This window comes from Octopus sinensis, linkage group LG12, assembly GCF_006345805.1.
Source record: "Octopus sinensis linkage group LG12, ASM634580v1, whole genome shotgun sequence".
Lineage (NCBI taxonomy): Eukaryota > Metazoa > Mollusca > Cephalopoda > Octopoda > Octopodidae > Octopus > Octopus sinensis.
The window spans coordinates 5,686,966-5,706,965 of NC_043008.1; positions in this window are offsets into that span (position 1 = coordinate 5,686,966).

The window sequence follows — 20,000 nt, forward strand, 5'->3', positions numbered from 1 at the left end:
CTTCTAAAATTCTGTTTTATAATATTTAGATTCAATGTTTTAACATGGCTGAATTATTTTCAATGAAAGGAGTAGTAGTGGGAAGAGGAGAAGATGTATTGGTAATCCGCACCCTGCTTTGTCGTTCAGCTGCCATTGCTGTTGGAAAGAGATTCAACGTGACTGTCGCTGAAACCAAGCCAAATGAGAGATTCCTCTCTGTCCCCGAAGACTAAACACGAACAACAACGACAAAACCAATAAACGTCGTTAACAACGAAATGAACGAAACTAACTTGGTCATCCCCAGTTACAACGATTGCGATAGAAGTAACAAAAAAAAGAAAATCTAGAACGACAGCAAGTAAAACAGCAACAACAACAACAACAACGGTAGTATCTACAACAGCAACATGGACTCATCAATTACCACAAACTCAAAGTCAATCCAGTCGTTTGGTAGAGAAGTGCAAACGTAGATTGACGTAGGAGTAATAGACGTCACCAAATTCAATCTGAGACAACAGCATTGCTTAGCCAGGCAAGATCTAATCATGATTTCCAAAGAAGAAGAAGAAGAAGAAGAAGAAGAAGAAGAAGAGAAGAAGAAGAAGAAGAAGAAGAAGAAGAAGAAGAAGAAGAAGAAGAAGAAGAAGAGAGATGGAGGGAGATAGAGGGAGGGAGAAAGATAGAGAAGTATAGGCAAAAACATCACTTATAAATATATTAACAGATGAGTTAATAATCCAACATCAGCACAAACTGAGAAATGCTTGAAAGTTGTGTGGAACCGGTGTGACGTTTGAGAAGAGGAAAACGCTCAGCCTCAACGAAGAAAAACAATAAAAAATGCACAAATGCTTGCTTCAACGAGGAATATGAACCCCTACCTCATATTTAGAGAACCTACGTGTCAATTGAAGTACATATAATGCTACTACTTGATAGCACAGGGTAAAATCTGAAGGTGGACGAGCTTTATACTGTATTCTACTACGTTCCTTACAGAATATACCATAACTGTATATATATATATATATATATATATATATATATATATATATATACATATATATATATATATATATATGTGTGTGTGTGTGTGTGTGTGTGTGTGTGTGTGTGTGTGTGTGTGTGTGTGTGTGTGTGTGTGTGTGTGTATGAAATATAGAAGTTTTCCTCTGCGTATTCTTTTTGTTTTATTTTAAATGTAGAAATAGAAGACCAAAGGATTCAAAATGAATCTGAAAATCAATTAGCTCATGTACATCAAATTCTGATGACAATTTTAATTTTCCTAAGCAAAATGTTTTTAAAATACTTGCAAAAGTAGAATTGTCGATTCATTCGAGCCATATCACAGACATAGAGTTCTTATTTGGTTTTAAACTTGTTAATGTTGATTCTACGCTAAAATATATAGAGTAAGGCAGTTTACAATTCTCATATCGGAATAAATAAGCGAAACATGTATGTATAGCAAGTAAAGTGAAACATCTCTATGGCTTACTAAACATATCAACTTAAGAAGAGAAAAGAATGAGGTTTGTAACAACGATCACTTAAAAACCGTTTGTGTTTTACAGGAAAAGTAATGGATACATCTGATAGCAGTTCTATGACATCTCACATTAAGACTATTTCTCCTTTATACAGGAAAGTTGCTGGCTGTTACAATTGCAGTTTCAACACGTCAAATACTGAGAACAGAGACGATTCTACATTGCTGTAGCAAATTGTGTACACCCAGTTTTCTTAGTTGCTATATTTTTTCAGCAAGTTTTTCAGCAAGTTAGAAAACGATCGCAATTTGACATTTTAACTTGGAATAAATGTTAACGAGAAATTAATGACGGGTCAACAGATAGAAGGCGGAGTTACCGAATGTGTTATAGAAGAGAATGTCGCGAAGTTGTTGAAAGAAGAAACAGAAAGCGATAAGCAAACATTCTCAAACTAACGTATTTATTCTCGTTACTCGACAATCAGAAAACTGTTTAAATAAGTTAGAGTTTTGGTAATTATGCAACTGTATCTTTGTTGTCTCTTTTAGTGCATATGTACAAGAGAAATACAAGAATATACGCTGTGGTATCAGAAAGTTCTCGGGCTAGTTCTGTAGCGCGCCAACAGGTGGCGGTATACGGTTGCGCGCGCAATGAGAGTTAGCAGTGAGTGTCTTGAGGCGGTGTGCCGAGTGATATTGCTGTGTTTACTTCGCCATTAGTGATATTTGTGTTTTAGTGATTACGTGTATGCTGTAGTCTGCGGATTTGTCATGGACAAGAACAAAGAGCTAACGAGAAATTTTGCATTAAACTTGGGAAGTCTGCTACAGAGACATTGAGCATGCTTCGGCAAGCTTACGGCGAAGGGAATGGGTTGTATGTTATGTTTCGAGTGGCATGAGCATCGTGGTGACCACAGCATCACATAGTGCGACACCTGACTAGGATGAGGATGATGAGCTGTGAATACTATAGGGAGGTGATAGTATGTGTTTTAACGAGCTTCTATGAGGTCGAGCCTCCACCCGAACTACACAAACTCTACAGGCAACTCCGGGAGTAGTTTTGGAATAGCTGTGTCTTGAAGTCTCATATCACGCGGGAAAAAGGAAAGACTGGACTTTTCTTTTTAGTAATTCTGTGTTTTATACAATAGAAATCACGATTCTGAAAGTTTTTTCAAAAATTTCTATTTTTCTACACAGCGTCTCACTTCTGCACCCATTTCCTTTGCCATGAGATGTGGGATTGGGTTTGTGAGCAACAGTTATTCCGAAAATAGGATTGAATTTTATTTTTAAGAAAAATGATGTATGTGCCAGAATGTTGTCTGAATTTTATCGAGGAAGAAGAAGCAGGCCTTTGAAGTTAACCGACATTTCATTTCAGCTGGCACAAGATAATATTGGCTGAATAAATAACGGAAGGTGTGTTTGCGCTCATAGCAGGCGGTTTAGCATTTGCTCTTACATATTGCCAAATATAGTAACGTTGGTACAACTCCCCCCCCCCCAACAAAACAAAACCGAAAAGGGAAATGTCTTATTATCTAGATGACTAATCTAAACAGATATACAGGATCGATTCCAGGAAAGATCTGTCACAAGATATATTTTGTTGGTGATGAAAGCAAGATAAAATCGTATGATTTCGCTCATTTTTCTGCATTTTGCAGAGTTCCATAACAAAGTAATTTTAAGGTAGGTTGCTCTAAAGGGATTTGGCTTTGCTGTTTCTGGCTTTGGCAGATTGATTACTCTATCCTCTCCGAAATCCTACATTTTTTTCTATATTAAGTAGAAGCGATACGAAAGGTCTTATAGAAATAAGGTTTTTGAGAGTATGTCGCAAGTATTCTTTACCATTAAATATTGTTTTCTAATATTATTTTTCTTTTAATTTTAATAATTTTTGATTTGTGATTTTGTCATGTTTAGTTTTGGTACTCCACTTTCTAATAACCACCAAAAAGTTTAATTTTCCTTCAGTCCCTCGAAAAAATGGAGGTACTGTTCGTAAGACAGCAGATTGTGGCAATCAGCGACATGAAAAAGTAACGCTCACGTAACGGCAGACGAAATGCCGCTAAACATTTCGACTGGCGTGCTAACGTTTCTTATTTCTTTATTGTCCACAAGGGGCTAAACACAGAGAGGACAAACAAGGACAGCCAAACGGATTAAGTCGATTATATCGACCCCAGTACGTAACTGGTACTTATTTAATCGACTCCGAAAGGATGAAAGGCAAAGTCGACCTCGGTGGAATTTGAACTCAGAACGCAACGGCAGACAAAATACCGCTAAGCATTTCGTCCGGCGTGCTAACGTTTCTGCCAGTTCGCTGCCTCAACATCAAACTTACGTCTCTGTATTTTTCGCTACATTTCATATATATAAAGATGACACTACACATTTGTCTCCCCTTATACAGAACCTGATAAAAATTCCAGAAGTTTTTGTCGTTAAATCAAGCACTTAGTCGAACTAAATTCAATTTACAAAGATCATTTTATAAAACACACGATGTTTGAGGTTATAGCGGTCAACCAGAAGCCAAATATATTTAGACATAACTGGTATCAAATAATAAACCACAATTCAAAATAATGTACCACAAATCCGTTTAGAATTTTCTTTAATCTAAACTTTACTACTTCTCAGGAAAAGCTAGTCAGCGAACCACCCTCTGCTGCAAGTTATAGGAAAAGTATGCTGTTTACTACCACTAAGTATATTATTTTCAGCTAATACCTCAAGCTATAAAACTGCCATAATTATATATTTTATTCCGGATAATTTGCTTACATGGTGTACATTCTATTTCTGCTATACCTTTTTACTCACTGTCCAGCCTAACATTACGTCTTGCTCGATGGTAAAATGTAGACGTACTTTTAGTGATAAAGTCTTCAATTATAGAATACATCAGAGAAAGGCAGAAAGTGAGATTGCGGTAAATTACACGTTGAGTAATCTTGACAAATCGATGGAGAAAATAATAAACAAAAAAAAAAAAAAAAAAAAAATTTTCTTAAAACTGTATAAACTGTATCAACGGTCTTGCTATGTCATCAACGGGTTGGTATTTGTTTGGTAGGGTTATCACACAGGATATGAAAATGAACGACGATTATTGCGTTTCATATATACATATACACGCATATATATATATATACATACATAATACATACATACATACATACATACATACATACATACATACATATATATATATATATATATAATATATATATATATATATATATATATATATATACATACATACATACATACATACATATATATATATAATATATATATATATATATAATATATAAATATATATACATAATGTATGTATGTAAGTATGTGTGTGGTGTGTGTATTGGTTTGATTATATTCTCGTTGTTACTAAGTTGACATTAGCTCATTTTCTGTTGCTTTGAAAATATTCTTTGAGGTGCATTAACCAAATTCGAAATACAAACCTTTCTATGGTAAATTTCTATACAAATTGCCATTTCACACAAGACAGATTGTTTATTGTGCTTCGTTAGACTTTGATCTAAGAAACCGCCACTTACCACTTCTCTGATAATTGGGTGGTTCAGGCATATAATTGTTTTTCTTCATTATTCGGTACGTTGATAGTATAATTGCGTATAAGTTAGGATTTTATTCATCAGGGGATGAATTTGTTCATTACATCTTGATTTAATGATTTTTGTTATGTAAATGCAGAGCCTAAATTTTTCTCAGTGGAGTTTGGTCTCCGAGTTCAAATATTAAATACATAAGATGAAAGCTGTATGAATCAGAATATAAATATAATAATGTAACATAGTTATGATATTAAGCGAAGATCTCGAATATACGCTATAGCAACGAAAAATGATACACTACCACGATAAAAAAAAGTCGCCTATATGCTAAAGAAAACGAAAATAATACACGTATGACATGCATGAGGTGTGTTAGTCCGTGGGTGACCTCAAACGCGTGTAAACAAGTGTTTTTTGTATATTTGTTGATATATATATTACCAGAATAATCTTATTCATATTCTTCGCTTCTTTTAGATGTTTCAGTCATTAGAAAATGCAGCCATATTGAACCAACTTCAAGTCTACCAATCACGGAATCGATTTTTCTGTTTCATACTTAAAATAGTAGAACCATAAACAACTCCTGTTATGGACTGTAAGCATAAAAACACACATGCACACTCATATACACACGGTTTTATACACACACACACACACACATGTATATATATATATACGTATAGGCATACATGTATAAGATGCAGTGGACTTATCGTTGAGTGCCTGAATAACACCTTGTAGCTTCATCTGAACTGCGAATACGAGTTCTAAATCGAGTTATTAGTCTCATAATGCATAAGCGAAGTATAAAGGTATATATATATATATATATATATATATATATATATATATATATATATATATATATATATATATATATATATATAGTTAATCCAAACATGAACAGAGAGAAAACACAACAACGCGAGGACGTGGAACAATTATAGTGTTATTGGACGCTCAGGAAAGGAAAGAAAGAATGAGGATTTAACGTTTCGAGCGGAGCTCTTCGTCAGAAACATAGAAAAAGGAAAGGTTCAAGGAAGGGAAGACGGAGGAAAGAGAATCGCCAACGATACACACGCGGCCACATATATATATATATAGTTGAAATTTACAGAAAAACAAAAGACGAAGAGAGGTTTATAAACAACAAACAAGTGTATTAGTTTCTTATACATGCATTTCAGTCCGACTCTTAAAGCTGTTTTAATATACTTATTAACAATAAAAAAAAATCTTTAAAATGCAGAAGTAATAAAAAAAGAAACATTTATACTTGTAAAAAATTTCCAAATTTCTGTGGCTCAATATTGCTAAGTCGGCCAATGCCGGAGAAAATTAATTTAAAAGCTCACCAAAAGATGTTTATTTGTTAAGGGAATCTGCATAGTCCTCTCAAAACCAGGCCGATTACATCAACGTAGATTTCGGTGAGGAATGCACTGAGACCCATGAATGGAATATTTAAATGCAACTGAAGCTTTGATTAAGAAAATCCTATCAATTGTGAATGAAGATTCCAATTAAATGCGAAAGTATTCTCACAGAAAATTCTATATTTTGTATTCTTGAGGCTATTCAAGTTTAGGTCGCTACATTTATGGCGGTTAACAAGCAGTTTATATATTTATCAATTACTTTCTTTACTACATTGAAAATAGAAAATAAAAGTAACATTCAGTTATTGATTAAAAGAAATAAAACATTTTTTTGCCGAAATACCAAAAGTCACTTCAGAGCCTCGACAAAAATAAACGAAAGATCAACGGCCCTTGGCTTTTATTAAGCTGACACTTGATAAATGAACTCAAGCACAAATGCTGACCTATATTGAAACACGGGCAAATGACTTGCATTCATATGCAAACCGTTGTATGAAAAGCAACTTTTAATTTTCAGAACAATTTATAAGAATGCTTGCAAAGTTACTATAGACCGAACCAATAAAGCTGAATAATTCTGACAGCAGAGTCGAGCCACGACATCGAACATAATAAAATAACACCTTACCAAAATGATTTTCCAAATACAATGTTGCCATATTGCTGCAGAGGAGAAGATAAAAAAAAAAAATTATACGAATTATTTAAAGTCATGTGAGGGGGAATATTCACCTGTGTTACAGGTGAACTTATCTGGTAGGCAAGTCACCGAGGTAAAATGTGGAAGGGCAGAACTGGATTAGAATATTATTAGTTCAAAGACGCAAATGAAATTTTCTCTACAGTCCGTTCAAATATATTCATGTTTGTGAGATTCATGGTTGTAACGTATTTTAATTTAGTACGTATTATTCACTCACATACACACACACACACAAGCATACAAACATGCATATATATATCCAGACATATATATTTATGCCTGCATATATTACATACATATTATATATGCATATATACATACATATATATATGTATGTGTATATATATATATATATATATATATATATAAACATGTATATAAACATGCATATATACATTTATATATATATACATGCATATATATACATATATATATACATATATATACATGTATATATATGTATATAAACATGTATAAATATACATGTATACATATGTATATAAATATACATGTATATATATACATATATAAAAATGCATGTATATTTACATATATATATGTATATAATCATACATGTACAAACATGTACACGCATATGTATGTGTATGTATACATACCCACACACACATATATACAAATGTATGTGTATATGTATGTGTATATATATATAATATATATATATATATAATATATATATATATGTATATAAGCACACATACGTATGTACACACATGGATGTATGTATTATTTCCCCCCTTGCAATATATATATATATATGTATGTATGTATATAAGCACACATACGTATGTACACACATGTATGTATGTACTATTTTTATTATTTCCCCCCCTTGCAATATTTATATATTTCTGTACGAATTGATTTGTTTCGACTCTGTTTATCCAATCAAAACTTTATCTTTGAAACAGTTATTTCGTTTTCTCTCTTTTTAAGCATCAACTCACTACAAACTTTTACTTAACCGTTGTCATACAAAGTTTTTCTACGAATGTTTTAGTTTAAACTGGAAAGGAAAATGTTTAAATGAATGCGGTACTTTCATATAATGTAATTACATTCATTGTTGTTAAACTTCATTAAGCGCAAATTAGGTTATTTCCATTGTAATTCTTCCTACCCTGCCTAGGAAAGAAATTATTTATAAGTTTTGAAAGCAAATATCTTTCCTAATTTCCGTGTACAAGCGTGTATGTGATGACAGTGTTTTACAATGCGTAGAACACTTAGACCCATGTATACGCATGGGTTGATTAAAATGAGTATTTTTGCACGTATAAGGGAAAGAGAAGGAGAGAGAGAGAGAGAGAGAGAGAGAGAGAGAGAATGTGTATGTCTATGTATTTATCTGTGTATTAGTTTTTTCTATCTCCACTATCTCTCCCTCATTGTGTGTATGCGTGCATATATGTGCGCGTGGATATGTAAGATCAAAATAATACAGTAAAATTATATGCCCGTAATTAATATATGAAAAAAAGAAAAAAGGCGGTGAGCTGGCAGAATCGTTAGCACGTCGAACAAAACGCTTAGCGGCATTTCATCTGTCTTTACGTTCTGAGTTCAAATTCCACCGAGGTCAACATTGCCTTTCATCATTTCGGGAGCGATAAAATAAGAACCAGTTGAGCACTGGGGTCAATGTAATCGACTTACCTACTTTCCCGAATTGCTGGCTTTGTGCCAAAATTTGAAACTAATGTATTAAAGAAAGTTGTGTTTTATGCCAGAAATGTCGTGAAGTGTGGCACAAAATTCTTTAAGTTTACATATCTATAGATATTTGAACTTTTTAATGTCGAATTTGGTAGGTTTATATATTGTACTTGCAACGCATCCCAGCGTTGTATCGAGAACATAGCAATCGGAAGAAATTTAGGAATAAAATATGGTGGGAGGGGCGCAAATGACACCTCGGACATGCTAGAAACAACAGGTAAAGGACAGGAGTTTTTGGAAAAAATCCTTTTAAGTTTGTATTAAGGATCAAGTTTTTTTTTGATACGATCAGGTTGTTAAATACAGAATAGAAAAACATCATTCAATTGGATTTGAGCTGTAATTTTGCGCATACACACATACAGCAACACATAACATAATTCGTACAGAAGTTTTATCTAAAGAGAGGGAGAGAGAGAGAGAGAGAGAGTGTGTGTGTGTGTGTGCCAAAGGAAGTTATTTTATGGCATTCTTTTGTTTGAAGCAGCCAAGTTGTCAACTCGATCATATGGTCAATCATATGGGATCATTTGCTTTTTCGTTAATTTCCATATAAATTTTTTATGTCTTTATGCTTTGAAGAGAGCAGAAATTGAAAGAGAGGAGAAAGTGAAAAGGGAACATTTGCTTTGAAGTGAACTCCTAGTGCGAAACCGATTGGTAAGATAAGCCATGATGGATATATGATACTGTACACTTCGATTAATATATATATATATACAAAGAAATTTAGAAATAAAATAAGGTATGGGGGGTGCAAATGTTACCTCGGACATGCTAGAAACATCAGGTAAAGGACAGGATTTTTGGGAAAAAATTCCTTTTAAGTTTATATTAAAGATCAAGTTTTTAAATACGATCAGGTTGTTAAATGCAGAATAGTAAAACACCATTTCAATACTCACACATCTCTCTCTCTCTCTCTATATATATATATGTGTGTGTGTGTGTGTGTGTGTTTAGGAACAGTATATCTCGAAGCACACATATAAACCCTTCGACTTTTTCTCAAAAGTTCTTTTCAACCGCGTATTTAAATGCTTTTATTTATAGTTTTATTATCATTTCAGCCTCAGTTCTTGATCGTTACTTTATTTTTTTTATATACACCGGAAAGACGGACACAATTTGATCATTGGAGTTAAAAGGTCCCGAACAAATAACACAAGAAATTTTGTCCGATTCTCTTAGAGCTATTGCCAACTCAACAATCATTTTTGTTCGCAACAATTTCCTTGATAAAACTGAAGAAATTACAAAACATTTAGACAGACAATAAGAAACAGACAATTTTATTAAAACTTCGACTTTCTCGTGGAGAGGTCAATAGGTGGCATTGCTATCGGATTGTTTAATTTATGATAACATTTCTTGACATTTTCAACCCTTGCCAAATATCTCCCCGGATAATAGTCGTTTCATATTTATTTGGCAGATTATATGTCTCTTGTGTAGCAAGAATCTCTTATCTCTTGCAAGAAGTGCTTTTTAAGAAACCTTTAATACATTTGTCGCCATATTGTCGTCGGTAGATACTATTCACTGTGGAAATATAATTTTTATTGCCTTGTCATTCTATTTTTGCGGTGGTGATGCGTTCGAAGTATTATCGTTACTTTTGTCGATAATTATTTTATGACATGAGACGCTGAATACTAACTTTTCTTTAAACACATCCGACATATTTTAGCTAACAATATCACGTTTATTGAAATAATTTCCCGCTTTCTTCTAAACGCTCTTACATGGCTTTATTATCACATTTATTGTTCTACTAGCAGTATCGCCCAGCGTTGCTCGGGTTTGTTTCGACCCTTTAGACTTGGAATTTTTGAAAATTAAAATTTTGCATTATGTAGCTTCTTATTCTCTTTAAGTGAACATTTTTCTGGTTGAAATACACCGAAAAATGGCGACACAGCAGTCAAAAAATCGTAAAAAATAGGGATTTTCATAGAAAAAAACACCTTTTTGATGTAAATAATTTTTGGTGTTAACATGGTTCGATTTGAAATTTTTCTTCTTCGGAAGGAAAAGCAAGCCTTTTTCTATCATACTCTCAATTTTGGTCAACTTGCGCCACAGGGTCTCGGAGGAGGTAGTGTTAGTTGAAGGCTACCAAACCTGCCATACACAGGCAACTTCTGCTTTATATATATATAGATATTCAAATCCTATTTGAAATCATAATGATATGGCCTTATATAAAGCTTCAAAATGAATATATTTCCAGAGAGATCCTAAGAGACTGTCCGTGTTTATAAGTTTAGTCATCATGAGGATTCGAGAAGTTTGACGTTTCGGATTAAGTTCGTCAGTATAGTGTGATGAAGTAACGACCAGTGAAACTGAAAATACAAAAACAAAACAAAACAGCAACAACAACAAACGGAAGGAATATATCTATTTCTTTATTGCCCACAAGGGGCTAAACACAGAGAGGACAAACAAGGACAGACAAACGGATTAAGTCGATTACATCGACCCCAGTGCGCAACTGGTGCTTAATTTATCGACCCCGAAAGAATGAAAGGCAAAGTCGACCTCGGCGGAATTTGAACTCAGAACGGCAGGCGAAATACGGCTACGCATTTCGCCAGGCGTGCTAACGTTTCTGCCAGCTCGCCGCCTTTAACGAAAGGAATATATTATCATACAAGAAGGAACAACGATTCTAGCAGACCGACTGAACTCATCATACAACAATCTTGTGGTGTGGTCACTTAGTATTCGGTTTGTTACTTCAGTTCATGATTGTGACTGAAAGCAACCATTCAAAAATATCGTTTTTTTCAGTTTGGTTTTCAAAATTAATCTTTTTTGTTGCATGTTTTTCTAATGTATCTTTTCTCTAGTGTAGTATCTTCTGCAATAAGCAAAAGCCGTTTTCTCATTAATATGGCTACTTGTTATGCCTAACCTTACAAGAGATATCATTCCTTCTCTCTTATCTGATCCATTGTGCAATTTTAATACGTTCCACGCTTTGTCTCTGAATGTTCCCGGAATATATTTGAATCTATTTGTCTTTCAGTATTTTGAATGGAGTTTTAAATTTCTCCCATAGAATATTTGTTATTCATCTGCAATATGTAAGGAACGAAACGTTTATTTGACAGGTCAAATTTGATGGATCGCTTCCAGAATCAAATGCATAAATGTTTATTGCTCCTAAATATTGTATTTAAAAAAAAATATTTGCTTTCCCTCTTTTTTTAAATCGCTCTGGAAAAATAAATCTATTATTATTATTATTATTATTATTATTATTATTATTATTATTATTATCCTCATCTTTCAATTTAGTTTCTATTTCTTGTCGAGTGTCCCCTCGACACCTAGGGCAAAGAACTTACTATATACATTGGTAGGGCATTAAAATAAAAACACCAGATTGCTCACTTACAAAGTCATATGATAGAAAAAAGGGGAAGAAACAAAGAAAGAAAAAGGAAAGAAGAAAAAATAGGTGCCAAGCTGTATCGGCTCCTTTGCCTTTCCCTTGGATAACATTGGTGGCGTAGAGAGGGGAGGTCGGTATGGATGAGCGATTGCTGGTCTTCCATAAACAACCTTGTTCAGACTTGTGACTAGGAGGGTAACTTTCTAGGTGCAATTCCATTGTCATTTATGACCGAAGGGGTCTCAGCATATTATAACGAAATACTGTGTCCTTGTCAGTAATTAATATTTATGAACCAGTTGCCAAGAATGTGCTTAATATGTAAATTGGTCTATCCAATAGCATTAAACCGCTAAACTTAGAGGGTATTTAAGCAAGGCGTTCGTGGACAGTTGATGGATTGGATGTGGTGCTGATGAAATAACAATAACTCTTGAAATATGCATGTACATATATTGCTTATTTTTTCTATCTTCGGTCGCATTGTTTACATAGACATATTCGTTACGAAACGCGGTAACTTTCAGTGTTAGCTCTGAATTCTATAGAAAATTTGTAGAGATCAACTTAAAAATGTACATACTGAGCAAAATCCTAAGTGGCATTTCGTTCGAATTTACATTTGAGGTCGTCTTTGCCTTTCTTCTTTACGGGGTCGATAACATAAGTACCAGTCAAGTACTGTTGCTAATGACGTTGACCGACACTTTCCTCTAAAAAAATTCTGGACCCGTGTCAAAATTTATAGCCATTGTTTCCATATTATGTTTATGACATGTTACGTACTGACCATTCGAATGGTTGTGTTCGTAAGATCACAATATTTAGTTTACTCTATTTCGTCCTGCCCATTTTTGGAAGCAGTTTTTTCTGCTACTTTTATGTTGAGTGTGTTGTAGTTGGAATCATCAGCTTTGTTTGAGATCGTTTGCATTATAAGTCTGGTTTGTATTTTTCGTTTCATTTTCCATATAAACACATTGAATTAAATTCAATTCGAGTCATAAATCAAATGACATATAAAGCTGAACAAATTGAACAATAATAATATTTTGATACGGTTTCTTATTTTGAATTTATCAGAAATCGTAATGAAACAATTGGCTACACATCTATTTGTGCAGTGAACGAGAGAATAGGTTAGAATTTTAAAACAGGTGATAGGAACGCTAAATATTCGATTAAGCTAGTTTGTGAAACAACTATCTCACATTTTAATCTTTAATAACGTTTATTTTTAGAGAATTATACTTTACGGTTGGAATCTTGTTCTTCAAAAAAATTTCATTTGGCTTACCTTTAATTTCTGTAAAAAAGTATAACAAATCTTCCATTACTGTCAGCACGACGGAACGAGCCTTCTCCAAACACCCCTATTTGCTCGCCTTCCTCCTGGTTCCCCTCGGGTAAATTCCCATCGTTATCATGTCATTTCAGAACATACTACAGCACGTGACCCTTCGTCTTTTCTCGGAGACTAAATACTTTAGAAACATGGCAAGAATCTTTTAAGTTATGCACAACTGAATAATTTCGTTACGAAAAATGTTTGTGGAAAATTTTGGTTACAAACCATTCTATCTCATTGAGTATATAATTCTTCTTATTCTAGTTATTAGAATGAGATAATATTAGAAAAATTATTGGAAGCCCTAAACTTTGAATTATTCAAGACAATTATTCAACCGCAGTACAGAAAAAAAAACCCAAATAACAAACGATGATTGTAAATTCGTTTCAGCCACAATGGAAAATCATTCTGAACATTCTGTAGATGACAAATAATTTGGAAAATATGAACGTTCTTTTTGCTCAATTTAAAGGGGAATGCATAATCTCTTATTGATATAATTTTCTCAAAGATACTACCGTGATTTATTGCATCATTATAATATTAACCAAACACAATTTTCGAAACCATTCCCCAGAGAGTTATGATTGTAGAAAACGACAAAAGGGATTTCACGTTGCGGTTGAAATGACGTTTGATTCATTCGTAGTATGTTTGATCTTTTTTTTGTATTCAACTTTTTTCAGCTACATTTCTTAAATAATTCGATATTTTGGGTTTCCAATAAATATTCTCGTACGCTCTACGTAAAATAATTACAGTAAAAACATTATAGCATGCAATGAAACCGACATCTTGCTTGAACAATTTCCCAAATAATCTCGCAAACAAAAACAATTTCAATCTTCTGATACTATTATTGCTCTATGTTATTTAAGATGTTATGTTGCCCAATATATTTTTATGTTTACGAAGAATTATGAGAGAATTATATTTCCTATATTATCTATTAAGCCACAAACTAAAATTTTAGTGATGCAGATTAACGGTTTTTAGATTTTTGAAATATTCCATCTCACGGCCATAGTATTCTTTTTTCAAAATTATTATTGATAAATACTTTATAATTATATATTTGATGCATACTTCTTTACATTTAAGTTATGTTTCTTACAGATTTCAAGTGAAATTCAATCTTTTTGAAGTATAGGATTCCATCTGTAAATCTTGGCTATGAAAATATTTGTTTTGGATCGAAACATTGAAATATTTGCTCCATTAAATGTTTAGTCATGTTTTCCATTCTTTTTAAGTTTTAATTTTATCTGTCAATATATTGCTAATAATTCCGTCCTTTTTCAGGAAAGGCCAGTGAAATTATTCAGGTTATTAAAGATCCCTTTCGCAGATAATCAGACATTTCCAATTCAAGGGCCGGTAAATACTGGAGACTGTTAAAGGTGCAAATATTTCTCGTGTTCTCGTGATTGGTTATAACAGAGGGTGGTTTTCTGTGCATTGCCATACGGAGTTGATGTCAATGATGATTTCTTTCAAGAGTTATATGTAGTTAGACACATCTGTTGCATGCACAAAGAGGAGTATAGAACATCTGTACGTTGTTGATGAAATGTGAGTGCCCCAGAATGGCCGTAGTTAATGACTGAAACAAATAAAAGGTAAAAGATAAGAAATGTGAAGGAATATAGCAAAAAACGTGAAGGGAAAACTCAAGGAATGTGATGAAATATATCATTTTTCAGTGTTCCACTTAACTCTCTCACATGGAATTAGGATAGGTTGTATAGAATAAAAGAACACTGAAGATATTGGCTGACTGAACTATCAGAATGGTTAAAGAGCTAAGGTTAGGGTGATCTGGAATAAGTAGATGGTCATATATAGAAACCCGACTGTAACAGAATTATATCTCGATACGAATATAGATATATGACAAATATTATCAGTTCTTTCATAAAGTCGACAACTTATTACGTTTTTAGCTCGTCTCCTTATCTTTATATAGTGATCTTCTTCGTGGAAGTTGTGGTTACTATACTGAGCTAATTGTAACAAAAAGCAAAATAAAAACAAGCAAAAAACCCAAACGAAACAAAACAAAAAAAAAAGCCAACTTATTTCTTGATAGCTTTGTATTTTTGCAGTTGAGGAGAGTTAGAGCATGAAGATAAACTCTGAAACAATTAGCATTCAGTTTCGAGTTAAATGTGTATTTACTAAACAGTACAAAATTCTAATCACTTTTCACATATTTTTCCTGAACTAAACTAAGTTAATGGGAATCTATAATTGTGTATCAAAGTGCAGTGAGAGATAATAATAACGTAGGAAATAATGTTCTTTGAGAAACCACTATCATAACTGTTCCTTTACTGCCACATAAGAATGGTCATTTAGCTACATTCAGCTTGTTGCCTTAAAACTGAAAACTGCTGTTTCGGAAGAGAACTGAAATCACAATATCATATTGACGGTAGCTATACGTAGTTTCCTTTTGGTTATCTCAGTAAAATATAGACGTTAGATTAATTCGAATGTGTCGTCTAAAAGAGGTTTTGAATAAAATCAAAATATTCTAATCGAAACCTATTTTATTTTATTGGTCGACGGAATATGTGAACTACACAGGGCTGTAGATATTCCTGAAACCCCTCACAGTCTACAGGATCCATACTGCAAAGTGTATATATGATCAAGCATGAAATGATTAAAACCTTCATCATAATTACAAAAAGGAGAATAAGATGAGACTCTAAAAAGCAAATAATTAAATCAAGAACAACAACAACAACAAAACACAAATATAGCTGCCTTGGTATATTAAGAATGTTCCATTTCAGGTTTGGAAAAATATAGAAGGGATGGTATATATTATTTAACTTTATTGATACATCAATGAAATAAGAGAATAAGACGAAAATCGAATTACAGTGTCACTCTTAAAGATTTATGTTTCATAGTGAAGCGTGAAATTGCTAAACATAAAGAAGGGTTTCCAATTAAGATCTTCATTATGATAACATAGCATATTTCAAACATGTTACATAACTAAAAAGAAAACTAAATCAACAAATTCACTGAAAACAAAATGAATAAATTAACTTAAGAAAAGATAAAGGAAGGAAAAAAGCAAATACGCGATAAACGAAGGGAAATATAATTAAACTTCTTAGAATTAGTAAGCATTCTTTATGTTAAGCATCTATTATGGACATATTAGCCTTTCTATGTTGTTTTAAGGATAATATGGAAGTGAACAACTCTTCATTGTTAAAGAAAAACTTCATAATTTATCGGTTGAATGCAGACATCTTTGTTTTGGAGAAATGAATATATAAATATATATATGTATATATATGCATGTTTGTGTGAGCGTCTCCCAGCATTTGTTTACATATATGTGTAGTGTATATATATGTATATATATATATATATATATATATAAATGTATATTTATATGTGTGTATGTACATACACCACGCACACATATTTATAAATTCTCTCTCTCCTCTCTCTCTCTATATATATATGAGTATATGTATATACATACATACATATATACACATACATACATATATACATACATTATATATACATACATATATATATATATGTTTATATATATATATATAAATATATATATATACAATATATATATATATATCTATATATATATATATATAATATATATATATATATATATACGCTTACTTCTGATGAAATAATTATGCGTATGTATATGTGTGTGTTTATGTAATATTGAATTTCCTAATTATAAAAATGCAAAAAAGATAACCAGATATAGTATTAACAAAACAAAAAGACCAAATGACAGTTTGAATAGAAGCACAAGAGAAACGTCTTTATATACGAAAATTATCAGGTTTTAAAGACGAACGCTGTAGGCTTAAGAATACCCTATCGAAGATGCCATTCAAAAATACACCGAAATAAAAAAAAACATAAGCAACAACCAGTTATTTAGAAATAATGAAACAGTCTATGAATAGCATATGATAGCGTAAATGCTGCAAATGATCGACAATTTAAAGAAGCTAACGTTGATAATGCTAGTAATACTCATAAAAGATTTATCTACCCAGGAAGATATCAATAACAGTAATACGTAATAAATATAATAAATGAACATTTCTTCTACCTTGTTTTAATTTTTACATTCACAGAGAAATTTTTACTTTCACAGAGAAATTTTTACTTTCATAGAGAAATTTATATATCTGCCTTTCAATTTTTTAAATTGAGGCTATTCTTCTAAGCTGAATTTTCAGTCGGTTTCTCAAAACGACACGAGATAATTCCTTGGAAATATCTAAGTGCGTTTTAAACTCTTCCAGCTGTGTTTATCACAGTGTTTTGGGGGTTGACACAAAAGGAATATAAGAAGTATAAGATATCCTTATTATAGTTTAACAATAAGAAATAAGGAATATATCGAAAGTTCATTTTCGATTCATCATATGTTTATTTTTGAAAGCTTGTAGAAAGTGACGGTGCAAAGGAAAAACAATAAAGGAATATCAGAAAGTTCTGTTCATAGTAATGACTGGATTGCACAGCTTTCATGGCTGTGCATAGATGAAAGAGATGCATAGATGAAAGCTGCGTTCTGTTCCCTTTTTATCATTTGCCAGTCTTTCTCAGTCTCTGACAGCCTATTTGTCGTTCGCTCCCCTCTTCTGCACTGTCTCTCTGCCTCACTAAAGCTTGACTCTCCTTTTATAAGCTAAGTTAGCTTAATCAAAGCTTGACTAATTAGAAGTCAATAACTGTTAATGACTCAGTATTTTTACTGATGTCAGTCAAATAAATTTGACGCGTAGTTGCTGAATTTGATTAGGATTTGCAGGGCGACGTCACTCAATTTGAAAGATCCAGTTTTTGTTTATGAAAGTTTTCCTAACTGAAAAATCCCAGCCAGAGTTCAAATTGAGGCAGAAACTTTTTATAATACTCAGAGGTTTTGTATGCAGCAACAAGCGAAATCAAGATGCAAAAGTTGACGTGTTCTGCAGAGAAATTGCGGTTAGACATCAAATGGGAAAACTTTAAAGTGGTTCGTAACTTGCACACGAAATGTGGAAAAATATGAGTTGAAAGTCAGATATAGTTCAAGGCCAGAAATATAGATCTTATGTGCCAGTTGAGAGATTCTGAACTACTGTATGCAGGTTCGAAATTTCCCCAAGACGCCTGATATCCGTCAATTGTAAATAATGTATTGTACGCATGAAACCGAGTGCGTATCCAAGTGAGTCTAATGAACAATAAATATATATATTAATATATATATATATATTAAAATATATATATTAAAATATATATATTAAAATGAAGGCAACTAAAATGTTGCAAAGAGACACATCTGTTCAAGGCGCACTGGATAAACTATTTATTCCTTTTTGAAATTCACTCTTTTAGCTTCTGACAGGAAAATAAAAATATTCTATACCTACACAGAAAAGCAGAACATATTTTACGGATTAAAAAAATATATTGATTAGGAAATTCTTTTACAATAATCATTAAACGAGTTCGGAATTTTAAAAAAATGTACGTTCTAGGAAAATGTAAGAACAAAATGATCTTATAGGTTTGATATATCTTAATAAAATTCAATTGAACTTTCTTCTGAATTGCTTGGGTATGACAATTATGAAGAAAACACAATTCCCATGCCAACTGAAGAGTGTCAGCATAATTTTAAAATGAATAATGGTAAGTATAGTGAATTCCTATGGTTATATTCATTTTAAGTAATAAAACAAGACAAGGCCAAGTATGGCTGGTACTTACTTAAAGCAGCTGTTTCACAACATTGTTAGATACACTGATTGATAATTATAAGATACATTCGTGTTCATACATTCTTAAGTTTTCAAAAATCTTCGAAACCATTTTATATTTATAACAGAATGGATTGTAAACTTTGTAAATTAAATACAGATTCACTGGAATATACTCTTGGAAATAATTATGCTTTCACAGACAATAGACATATTTTCAGTTACAGGCGAGATAATGCTCGGTAGCAGCAGCTACACTTTCCATTCACAGTGGCAAATAATAGAGTCAAACGGCTTTATGTAAGGAAGTCATCCACTTGAAGCAATTTCGTTTTACATAGCACAGTTTTCTTAATTAGATATTTTCGTGGCTATATACGTCTTTCCACTTACCTGATCATTAATTACTGGTTTGATAGGAAATCGTAAATATAATGATTACGATGGTAATAAATCATTGAAAGTGTTTTCATTGTGGGCTACACGTTTTCTATGTATTATGACAAGACTGTTTGTGGCAAAAATTTCGCATTATATAAGCAAATATATAACTAGCTTGGCA